The sequence below is a fragment of the Zingiber officinale genome, chromosome 11A (genome assembly GCF_018446385.1).
Source record: "Zingiber officinale cultivar Zhangliang chromosome 11A, Zo_v1.1, whole genome shotgun sequence".
NCBI lineage: Eukaryota > Viridiplantae > Streptophyta > Magnoliopsida > Zingiberales > Zingiberaceae > Zingiber > Zingiber officinale.
The window spans coordinates 58,742,213-58,754,521 of NC_056006.1; the positions used below are offsets into that span (position 1 = coordinate 58,742,213).

Genomic DNA, 12,309 nt, shown 5'->3' on the forward strand with positions numbered 1-12,309 from the left:
CTCAACATAAGACAGCATATCAGCATAAGTGAACAACAGCAAGAAGCAATGGCGGATAAACATACCACATAGATAAGTAAGCAATACAATATAAGTAAATGCGCGAAGCGCATAAGCTATAATAACAACAGATGTACGGATGGTCACCCCCCACCCTCCTAACACACTGACGCCCTACATGTAGGAGGTCGGATCAACGACAACTATACCACCCAAAGGTCGCCACTCCCGCGAGTGGGATCGGATGGACAGTGCTTAGTAGCTAACTAGCTACACAGCGAAGGGTGTCGCTGTCTCCACTCCGGCTACCACTCACACGAGTGGTCGAATGCCGGACGACAGACAAGCCGCATCAACTCCTACCACTCTCTCGGGTGGCGCGAGGATGCATCGTGCTAATGACATGATGATCGTGCGAACAAATACCATCATATATATATAAGCAGAAATGGGTATGCTACATGAAGCCAGCATGCTCAATATCGTACAAAAATAAGCAACAGTCAAAGCATACAAACATGGTATCTAGTATCTGCTACTGATCATGGACGACAACAAGAGACTGTATAGATATGGAACGAATTTCTCAAAGATTACGTGGAAGTATCAAGCGCAGGAAAGTAAGAGTGGAGTCAAGGTAAACAGTCCTTATCCAAAATAATTCATGCACTAAGGTCAAAGTACTAAAAGAAAATAAAGCAAGAAGTACCCGCCTTTATATGCAAATCGTGTCAACCGTCTTCAATCAACGTCCTGCAAATCACATTGATGTACAATTTAGCTAATTTCATAACGACACTAGCTAGACCGAAAACCCAACTGAATTAGGGAAAAAATCCTAATCCAATTGTGAACCTCGATTCACCCAAATCTATCCAAAAGTTTAAAGTTATCTTAAAGAACCAAACTCAAGATAGAAATCAAATCTCAACTTGCCTAATTCTGTCTAGAGTTTCAAGCCTATCAAAGAAAATAAGAATCCATCAAAATTCAATCTAGCAGTACCATCATGACTTCAAGGAGAAAATCAAATCAACAAATCAATCTGGTTTGAATTTCCAGCAATACATGGGAATCAACTCAGCTTTAAAAAAATCAACTCAAATTTGCTAACGAAAATCCAGCAACGACCATGTACCACATAGAAACTGTTGGTTGCTACTCGAAAAACCTAGAGGTTCCACTGTACAAAAATTTTGTACAAAGATCTGAACCTTTTCCTAGCTACCATGTGTTCTTTTAAATTAAATTTTGGATCGCCTGCGGAACTTAACACGTTTGATCCAAAACTTAATCTATTTGTTCTTTTAGGTTTTGATTTGGATCTCCTGCGGAACTTAACACGTTCGACCCAAATCACCTTAAGTTATTAATTCCATTAAATATTAATTTCCATAATTGGTTCCCAGTACTGACGTGGCGAGGCACATGGCCTTCTTGGATATGGGAGCAACCACCACCGACTAGACAAAACCTTTTATAGAAATCTAATATTTAATTTCCTAAAATAACTTTAGGTTAACCGAAAAGAACAATCAAATCACAAGGAAAAAAAACAAAAACAAAAGAACACAACTTCGAAAAACATATTTGAAATACTAGAATCGTAAGTCTCTTGTATTTGGTATTATTTCCATAAATAACTAGTATGATGCGGAAAGAAAAATTACTAGTTATGTAACGACCACCCTTCTTACTACTACTACTACTATCTAAGAGTGATCGTTACTTATCTACTACTCTACTTAACCGGTTTATTAAAAATCTCTAGGAAAACCCCACCGAAAAATTTCGGCAGAGTCTCCCCTGTACCGGTGACCATTTCCCATAATACAAGCATAATATACTCAGCCACAGGCGGCTGGAACATATATCTTCACAACCACGCAGTATAATATCACAAATAAAAGAAAGAAACTACCCTATCAATAGCAAACATCAATATCACTCCATCAATAGAACCCAACTACAAACGCAGAATAAACTTAAATACAATATTGACTCATAATAGCATTAAAAGAAAACTAAAGAACTCTAAACAGAAATGTCTTAATAATTCCTTAGCAAACTCTTGATCTCCCCATAGTCCAGCCATCACACACCTTCATCACCACCACCTTGTCGCCTTTCCTAAATCTTTTCCTTTCCTTTATCTGCAGTAGAGGAAATGCAAAAAGCTTAGTAAGCGCTATCTACTCACAAAAACCCGATATGCACGTATATAAATAAAAACATGCTAAAACCGAATGCTAACATATAAAACTACTCATGCTCATATATAAAAAGGAAATCATGCTAAAATACTAAACATGTATAGTTTATCATGCTCATAAACTAATAAAAGAAGCGTACTAAACATAAAACTACTAAACATAAAGATACTAAACATGTAAAACTCACATGTAAAACTACTAAACATGTAAAACTACTAAACATGTAAAGCTAAACATGTAAAACTACTAAACATGTAAAACTTCTAAACATGTAAAACTACTAAACATGTAAAGCTAAACAGGCTGAATAATCTAGTAGCAAGGAAACAATTGAAATTACTACTGCATGCTTCAAATAACAAGAAAACTAACTTTCTAATTCTAGACAGATTTGAGGCTTGTTTCATTTGTTTCAAAACTTATACTTTAATACTTCAAAATAATAATAAACTTCTTTTGGGCCCGGCATTGTACCACTTTGCGCGCATTCTTAATAAGAATCGAGGTAGCTAATCCCGAAACTACTAAGATACTTCTAGGCCTTGTGCCTAGGGGCAACTTGGAGCCCATCCCTTGGACCTTGTGTCCGGTACATGCCCTTTAAAAGTAAAATACTTTCTTTTTAACTATAACTTCTTTATACTTGCCCTTACTTGGCATTTAAGCAAACACCTTGTGTGCGCTTTTGATATTCAATATTCTGGAATTGAAATCAAGTCTAAACCTTAGTCTTTCTTGCTTATAGTTCTTAAAAACAGAAACTCATGCTTAGGTAAAAGCAAAGAAACTAATAATTGCATGCTCAAGATATTCAAATAGCAAAAGAGACTAGAAAGTATCACCGTGCACATCTAATGGCAAAGGGAACTGATCATGCTTAATTATTAGCAAATGGAAAATTTCTCATGCTTTACTAACAGCAAACGAAAACTAAACAGCAAGGAAATAATCTAAACAACATAGGAAAAACCTAAAATTGAGGTTCATGGCAGCATAACAAGGAAATCTAAATCAGGAAATCTAAATCTGAAATGCTAACTATAAGGGTTGTTCAAACTTAAATCTAACAGCAATAAAGAAAACTAACTACATGCTCAAAATTTAAACAAACTATCTTATGTTCATTGCTTATTAAAATAGCAGATGAAACTAAAGATAAATCTACTCAATCAAAACCTGTTCAAAAACCAACAGCAGTAACGTTAGCAAGGAAGAATCAAAACTAAGATACTGCACATTCCCAACTGATAGAAACGAAAACTTCTGTACACGTACACATGATAACTAACATAAGCTATTGTTAAGGAACTAAAGGAAACATGGAAAACTACCCAAGGAGGAGGGATGTTCTAAGCTCCAAATAAAACTGCCGTATCTGTAGAAATACACCAAAGAAAGGTTATTCTATACTCCAATTGGAGTTGTCCATATCTACTGCAAATACCACAGAAAGTAAGACTGTTCATGCCTACTGCTACACAAAGAAAACTAGATGTTTGATACAAAAATCTGGATTTGCTTGACACTTGGCTGTTCTCTTTCATTGTAGCAAGGAGAAAGAAAGAATAAAATCTAAAACTGAGATAAACAAATCTATCTCCTTTCATGCTCACTGCCTAAACAACACAACCAAAATTTTCAAGGTTATATATAATCCGATCAACACTCATATAACAATGTTTCAAATACCATTGTCTTAACAAAGTTCCTTTAGAAAACTTATCTAGTGAAGGGGTGCCTACACTGCATCTAGTTATGGCTGCACAAAATTATGCTATAGAGCTTGTCAAAATCCAAATCTGAACAAAAAATCCCTTCATCTTCCTTAACCCCTCACGGCAGAAAACAAAAATCCCTAATCATGCTTCACATAAAACTCGAACAAACAAAAGAACACCAAACGAATCGGAACTACTCCTGCTGCAGGTGAGAAGCAACTCACCGTGATTTGCTTGGACTTACAACCGACGGGAAGAACTCTAGGGTTCCGGTTTGCTCGGAGCTTCAACCTCCCTTGTGCCCACAGACCCTCCTCCACGAGGGAAACTTGGATCCGCGAGGGTTCGCCGGAGAGAAAACTTCACCGGCCGTCGGAGGGAGGAAACCCTAGGAGAGGCTGCGGTTTTCGCCCGAGAGAAGAACGGCGTCGCCACGTGAGAAGAGAAGGAGATTTTTGAGAGAAGTTTTTGATTTTCCGAAAAGAAACCTAAATTCCTTTTCTTATACTAGGGTTTAAACCGAACTATACCTTAAATAAATTTATTCCCATATTTAGTTAACAAAACGAGCTTAGCTCGATTGGTCGGGCCGGTTGTGCTTGGGTCCGAGGAGCTGGGTTCGAAACCTAGCTTCTACAACCTTTTTATTTATTTATTTATTTTTAACTTTCTCCTCTCGGTAAAAATACTAAACGGACTCCAAAATTTGCATAAAAATACTCTAAAAATTCCTAAAAATCTCTAGAATATTTTAAAAGTATTTCCAAATATTTTTATGGACTTTTAGAACTTGAAATAGGGAAAATTGGGTCGTTACAAGTTATACCTTTTAGAAAGACCTCTTGATCTTCTGATTTCTTCTAACCTGGACTGTCATGCTGGAACGATCTTTCCGAGATGAAAACCAAAGCACCTTCTCCTTTCTTGAATTTACCACAAGCTTCCAAAGATGAAGATCTTTTACACCAAGCTCCAGGGATGTAGGCTTTCTCCTTCTTCCTCAAGCTAGATCCCAGCCACCAATTAAAACCGCGCATAAAGAGGTTCGGAGAAGAAGAGAAGAAGGAAGGACCGGCCACCACCAAGGAAAAGAGGAAGAAAAATAGAATAGAGTCGTTTTTTGAAGCTCCTCTACCTCCTCTTTTATAATCCTGGTCTTGAATAAGGAAAATTTAATAAAACTTCCTTAATTTTTTGCCATAAAAGGAAAATTTATTTAATTAAAACAATTTTTTCTTTTCAAATTTCAATGGTCGGCCACTCTTCTCCCCAAAACAAGGAAAGTTTAAATTAATTAAAACTTCCTAAATTGTCTCGAAATTTATAAAAATTTCTAACAATTTTATCCTTCATGATTGGTTTATAAAAGGAAATTTAATAAATTAAAATCTTTCTTTTAAATATGTGGATAAAAGAAAGTTATCTCTATAAATTAAAATCTTTTAATCTACAAATAAGGAAAGATATCAAATCTTTTCTTAATTTTTTGTAGAGACTTATAAAGAGAATATTTAATTTAAACTCTCTTTTAAATCTCATGATTAAAAGGAAAGTTTTCTTAAAATTTAAAATCCTCCTTTAATCAACAAATAAGGAAAGATTTCAAATTTTAAACTTTCTTTAAACATGTAGATGATTCAAATAAGGAAAGTTTTACTAAAATTAAAACCATCCTTTTAAACAATAAGGAAAGAGATTAATCTTTTCTCTTTCGTAGAAAGTTATAAAAGGAAATTTTAATTTTTAAACCTCTTTAAAATCACGATATCCACATAAGAAATGATTTCAATAAAATCCTTTTTAAATATTCTAGTGGTTGGTCAAGTTGGGACCCTTAAGCCCACTGCTCATCTCGTCCATTCGCGGCCTGCTACTTGCTGGCTTCCAACTGACTGGCCGCAGACCCGATGTAGAGGAGAAGTGTGCACGGTGTATAAATCTCTATATACTAGAGGCTACGATAGGACCAGAGGAGGAATTGATTTTTGGTCTCCCACTAATTAAGATCCCGTGTTCGCCCAAACACAACTTAATTTCATTAATAATAATTCATTCCACTAAAGAACTATTATTATCAATCCGCATCAATCCCAAATTACATTTTGCTCCTTCATTAATGAGTGTGTTAGTCCACATGTTTAAGATATCGAATGTCCACTAATTATGAGTTACTGATAACTCATTTAATTAATATCTTAGTCCAAGTAGTAAGACCACTCACCTTATTATCATCGGACTAAGTCCACTGCGAGGTTTAACATGACAATCCTTATGAGCTCCTCTTAGGGGACATTATCAACCTAGTATCTCACTTCTTCTATAATCAACACACTAAGTGATACCATTTCCAACTTATCGAGCTTATTGATTTATCGAACTAAATCTCACCCGTTCGATAAATTAAAGAAATAAATATCAAATATACGTGTATTATATTAGGATTAAAGACCACACTTCCATAATATGTCTTTTGCTTTATAAAGTCAAGATAAAAAGACCTCAAAACCGTCTGCACTAACTCTGAGATTACTGGTGTAATTATATAGTTAAGATAAACAATACTAATTACACTTCCAAATGATGCTTCCTTTCCATTAAGTTTGATGAATTTATAATTTATAAGAGTCGATAACATGATCCTCCTTGGCGACAGCACACCCATGTTATCTGATATAAATTAATCAACAACTACATTTATCATAAATGTAGACATTTGACGTGGTTCTTATTTTTAGATAAATATTTATACAAAAGCTAGGCTTTTAGTATACACTCTAACGATGATTGTTCTACTCTCGGAAAACCCTAGAGTTTCAAATGCAAAAATTTGTGATCCCTGAACCTTTTTCAGCTACGTGTTCTTTTAAATTAAATTTTGGATCGCTGAACTTAACACGTTTGATCGAAACTTAATCTATTTTCTGGTTTTAGTTTGGATTCTGCGGAACTTAACTTCCCCAAATCATCTTCATTATTAATTCCATTAAATATTAATTCCATAATAATTGGTTCCAGATCTTGGCGTGGCGAGGCACGTGGCCTTCTGGATAGGAGCAACCACCACATGTAAAAACCCTTTTATAAATATAATATTTAATTTCCTAAAATAACTTTAGGTTACTCTCAGAGTCTAACATGGACAGTGGCCTCGACTACCACTCTCGGAGCCAGGCAGAGTCAGCGTCACGATGCATCGTATATATATAAGCGAAATGGGGTGATAGCGGCGCTCGATATCGATGCAAAATAAGCAAAGTCAAAGCGAAACATGGTATCTAGTATGCTCTTCGATCGTGGTGGACAAGATCAATGAGGATAGATATGGAGCAATTCTCGAAGATTACGTGAAGTATCAAGCGCGGAAAGTAGGTCAGTCAAGGCGATCCTTATCGAAATAATTCATGCACTAAGGTCAAAGTACTAAAAGAAAATAAAGCGCAAGTACCCTTTATATGCAAATCGTGTCAACCATCTTCAATCAACGTCCTGCAAATCACGTTGATGTACAATTTAGCTAATTTCATAACGACACTAGCTAGACCGAAAACCCAACTGAATTAGGGAAAAAATCCTAATCCAATTGTGAACCTCGATTCACCCAAATCTATCCAAAAGTTTAAAGTTATCTTAAAGAACCAAACTCAAGATAGAAATCAAATCTCAACTTACCTAATTCTGTCTAGAGTTTCAAGCCTATCAAAGAAAATAAGAATCCATCAAAATTCAATCTAGCAGTACCATCAGGACTTCAAGGAGAAAATCAAATCAACAAATCAATCTGGTTTGAATTTCTAGCAATACATGGGAATAAACTCAGCTTTAAAAAAATCAACTCAAATTTGCTAACGAAAATCCAGCAACGACCATGTACCACATAGAAACATCCTCAATTCGCCTATTACACCGAGTTCTAGAAAATCTCAAAGACCCACACCAGCGCAGAGATTGCTTACCTTCATCTATATCAAATACAAACACAGAAGTCTCACTTCGGTAGACATCCCAGAAAGCATCACGGAATTCACAGCCAAATCCAAGAACTGAACTCATATCCATCAAGAGGAAACCCAAAAACATCAAAATAAATCCTCAGCTCCCAAAATCCGTTGTGGAAAACTCTAAAAGAAACATAGGGCAAAGCATGGACAACATAGAAATCCCAATTCGCAGCTCATTCCATCAGCAAATTCATCATACCCGACCATCACCATAAACCTAAACATCTATCCCTTACTTCATGGAGTTTATACCAATACAGGATGTACCTGCTGGCCAGCTCTTGTCGTGGCCGAAGGTGGTAGTGGATCGGGCGGCCGACGCTAGGGCAGAGAGGGATGGAGCAGCATCAAGGTTGAGGGAAAACCGGTGGCTCACCCTAGTGACGTCAAGGGCGACGACTGTAAGGCATCGACGCTGCTCCGTGCAACGGCTCTGCGGCTGGCGTGAGGAGGTGAGGCCGGCGATGTCCGGGGAAGCTCATCCATAGGAGAGATCGTCGGCTGGAGAGGGGCGGCGGTGGATCGACTGGAACCGAGAGAAGGGGGAGGGCTGGGGGGGGGAGGGGGGGGGGGGGGGGGGGGGGGGGGGGGGGGGGGGGGGGGGGGTGAGGAGGTGTCGGGTAGACTATTAGGGTTGGAGGGATTTTATAACAAATACTTAGATTTAGTGCAATTAAACCCTAAGTTGATTCCTTAATCAACTCCTACTTCCGGGTATTCCTAACAGACTTTTTATCGGTCCCATTAGTGCATCCTCTCTAAATACATCATACGAGCTTCAATTAAATCCCAGAAAATTTCTAGAAATTTCTAAAAAATCCATTAAGGTTTTTCGTCCATTAAACCTTATTATTTAATTATATTTGTTGTCGTATTTTACATAAACACAATAACTGTAACAATCTTCTTTGCTGCTTAGTGCTCTGAAAAGGCTCCCGCAACGCTGCTACGCTCCACCGACAATCAGACTTCAACTCTAATTAGTTTTTTTTATTGTTGGTAATTTTTTATATAGTTCTTGTACTTGTAATTTGTAACCAATTTCGAACTATTAGAGGATTGCCCAACAAAAGCACTCGCCGAGTGCGGGCCTTAGAGTAGGAGTCGCCAAAGGCTCCGAACCAAGTAAAAACTTGGTCGTGTTAGCATTGCCTTTTATTCATCACTGTGTCTCTTATTTACACCCCCCCCCCCCCTTAGTGCTCTTTTTGATCCTACATAATCTTGAAACTCTTGGCTTAAATACTCGGCACCTCGATCGGATCAACATATTTTAATACTTTTACCAAGTTGTTTCTCTACTTCATTTATGAATTCTCTAAACTTTTCAAAGGGTTAAAACTTGTGTTTCATTAGATACACATACCTATAATGAAAGTGATCGTCAATGAAAGTAATGAAGTAGCTATAATCTCATAGTGCATGAGTTCACATTAGTCCACATACATCAATATGTATGAGCTCAATTAACTCATCAACTCATTTACCCTTTCTAAAAAAAGGTAATTTTGTCAGCTTGCCTTTTAAATGTGAATTGCATGTATCAAATGTATCTAATTCAAATGATTCAAGAACTGTAATATTTACAATTCGAACATGTGTTTCTTGCTTATATGGGCAAGGCGACAATGTCACAAGTAAGAGGTTAATTGATTATCAATTTGATCTCATTTATTGCTCGTTTCGATGTTGAATACATCACCAGATATATCTAATGCGTAGATGTCATTGCATAAAGTTCTAGTGACATAAAGAACGCAATTCAAAGTTATATAACAATAATTGTTGCTAAAAGTCAAATGAAACCCTTTTCTATTTAAGCAAGAAATAGAAACAATGTTCTTTATTAATGCAGGAACAAAATAACAATTATCCAGTTCTAAGATAAATCCACTAGGAAGCTTTAACAAGTATGTTCAAATGGCGACTGCAGCAACCTTTGCTTCATTCTCAACTCCCAGACTTGATTCTCCCTTGACGAGTCTTCTGCTATTGCTTAGCCCCTATATGTCATTACATATATGTGAGTCATACCCAGTATCCAATATCCGAGTGTCTGAGAAAATAGCATAACAATCAATAATGAAAATACCTGAAGATCATGGGGCATCAGATGCCTTATTCTTTTTCACGAACTCAAGATAAATCTTGCAGTTTCTCCACCAATGTCCCATCTTGCCACAATGATGTCATGGGCTCTTTTGTGCTACTTCTACTGTCTTGTCCTTTTTTCTCTTCCCCTTAACCTTATATTTTGGCTTCCTCTTAGAGTTTGCTCACTAGAACTCACGAAGATGCTATACACTCTATGAATGGCTACATTCCTCTTTGAACAAAAGAGAAGCTTGGAGATATCAAATCTTTCAAATATAGCTTGCTCATCAAACAACTCATGAAGATGATAGATAATATCATAAGCATCCAATTGCTCATGTTGTTTCTGTAGTTCAGGAGTCATAGCGGCTAGCATGATGCAACTTGTAAGTATAGAATCATCCTTATGTTTCTCATCGGCATCAAAACTTGTGGGAAGAGGCTCATCAAGGACATAAGCTAGCTTCTCAGCTTTGAGAGCAATTCTCAAACTTTGAAGCTAGTCCAGGAAGTTCAACTCAGTCAGTTTGTTCGAGTCTAAATCAAACACAGATTAACAGAAGTCATAATTAACTGATTAACCTAAAAGTACAAAAATGGAAATGTATTAGAGACATGATTTTTTTTGTAAACAATTTACATGTAATAAAAGTCTGCTTATTTATTAAATTCAAATACCTTATTTTTAATTCAGGAGATGGTAGGTTTTCTCCAAGTGGATTGATATCCACCATAGATAAGAACAACCTTGACTTTGGCCAATAAGTCATTCTTAGCTATAGCGGTAGGTAACAAGTTTATCGATTGCATATCACTTATATGCACATCGAGTTGATAACATATTAACAAGTATACATCAAATGCATATCACCCAACTTCACCTCTATCTATATTGATCATGGCTTTAGTACAGCAAATCAATGCTTCAAGTTTAAAACCAACCCATTAATCATGAGATTGCATCTCTATGGTTTGAACATATTTAATTTCAAGTTGAGCTTGACTTTGACCAGCAACTCAAACAAGAACTTAAACTCTGGTTCTTACTATATTAACATAAGGTATAAGTTTTAATATTGTATAAGGGATTTGGTCTGATCTACATTATGCAAATATTCTATCTATATGACATTATACGCATGACATAAATGATAACATGACACATCGCACACATGGTATAACATGACACATCACACATACGACAAGATCTAATCACATCGCACACATGATAAAATTTAATCATGTCATAATTAATGCATTTACATGGCATACAATATGACATTAACATGGTATAAATTTAAATGTGTTACAATTATATTTTAAAAATAAAAATATGTTATAAATCTTATTTTAATAAATCAAGATTTATCTAATCAAATTAATAAATAAATTTCTAAATTTAATTAACATATTTCATCTAAAATCTTTCTATCAATCATGAATCTTTAATTACTTTAGAAATAAATTTCTAAATTAATTTTCTAACAATTAAATAAATAATTAATTAATATTTCTTAATTTATTATAGAATAATCAAATCTGAATTTTTTATAATTTTCTAAATCTTTCCAAATTTGGTATTTCTTAATAATTTAGGAAACTTTCTAAAAATAGAAAATTATAATAAATCTAAAAACTCTAGAAAAAACAATTTCTATAATTTATTTCAGAATATCTCGAATCTGAATTTTTAAAAATTTAAGAATCTTTCCAAATTTGAAATTAACTAACAAATTATAAAATTTTTAAAAATAGAATATTTCTTAAAATTTCAAAAAACTATAGAAATGATAATTTTTAAATTAACAGAATATTTCTAAATTTAATTTTTTTAAATTATTTCAGAAACTTTTCAAAAGTAGAATTTCATAATAATTTAGGAAACTTTCAAAAATAATTTTTTTTTAATAATTCTAGAAATATCTTAAAAATTAATTACAACACTAATTATGAATATTAAAATAATTTTACTATCATGTCAAAGCACGATCAGACTCTGATACCACTATTGGGATATGTCCGATGTGATGTATGCTAAAAACACATTTCATAAACATGCATAGAGGAAGACTTAATGATAAATAAATAAATTTATTACATTGCACACACTACACGCATGCAAGATACAATCACACAAACAAGATCATAAAATAAAATGAAATCAAATAACAATTCTTCTAGATATATCTTACGAATGACCTGTAACGAGAAGGACATCAACCTTTTGCGACGTTATCAAACCTTGCCTCTATTCGTATCCACACTGAACTCTTCAAGACAACTCCA

General features: G+C 35.1%; 1 long non-coding RNA gene across 1 annotated transcript; it reads right to left on the bottom strand.

Moving 5' to 3' along the window:
• Positions 1-7,377: 7,377 nt before the first annotated feature.
• On the bottom strand, positions 7,378-8,471 carry LOC122032332. The gene is made up of 2 exons (XR_006126046.1): positions 8,197-8,471; positions 7,378-7,417 (listed from the first exon to the last, which is right to left on the bottom strand). It is a non-coding gene; the product is annotated as an uncharacterized LOC122032332 (long non-coding RNA).
• Between the last annotated feature and the right edge of the window lie 3,838 nt (positions 8,472-12,309).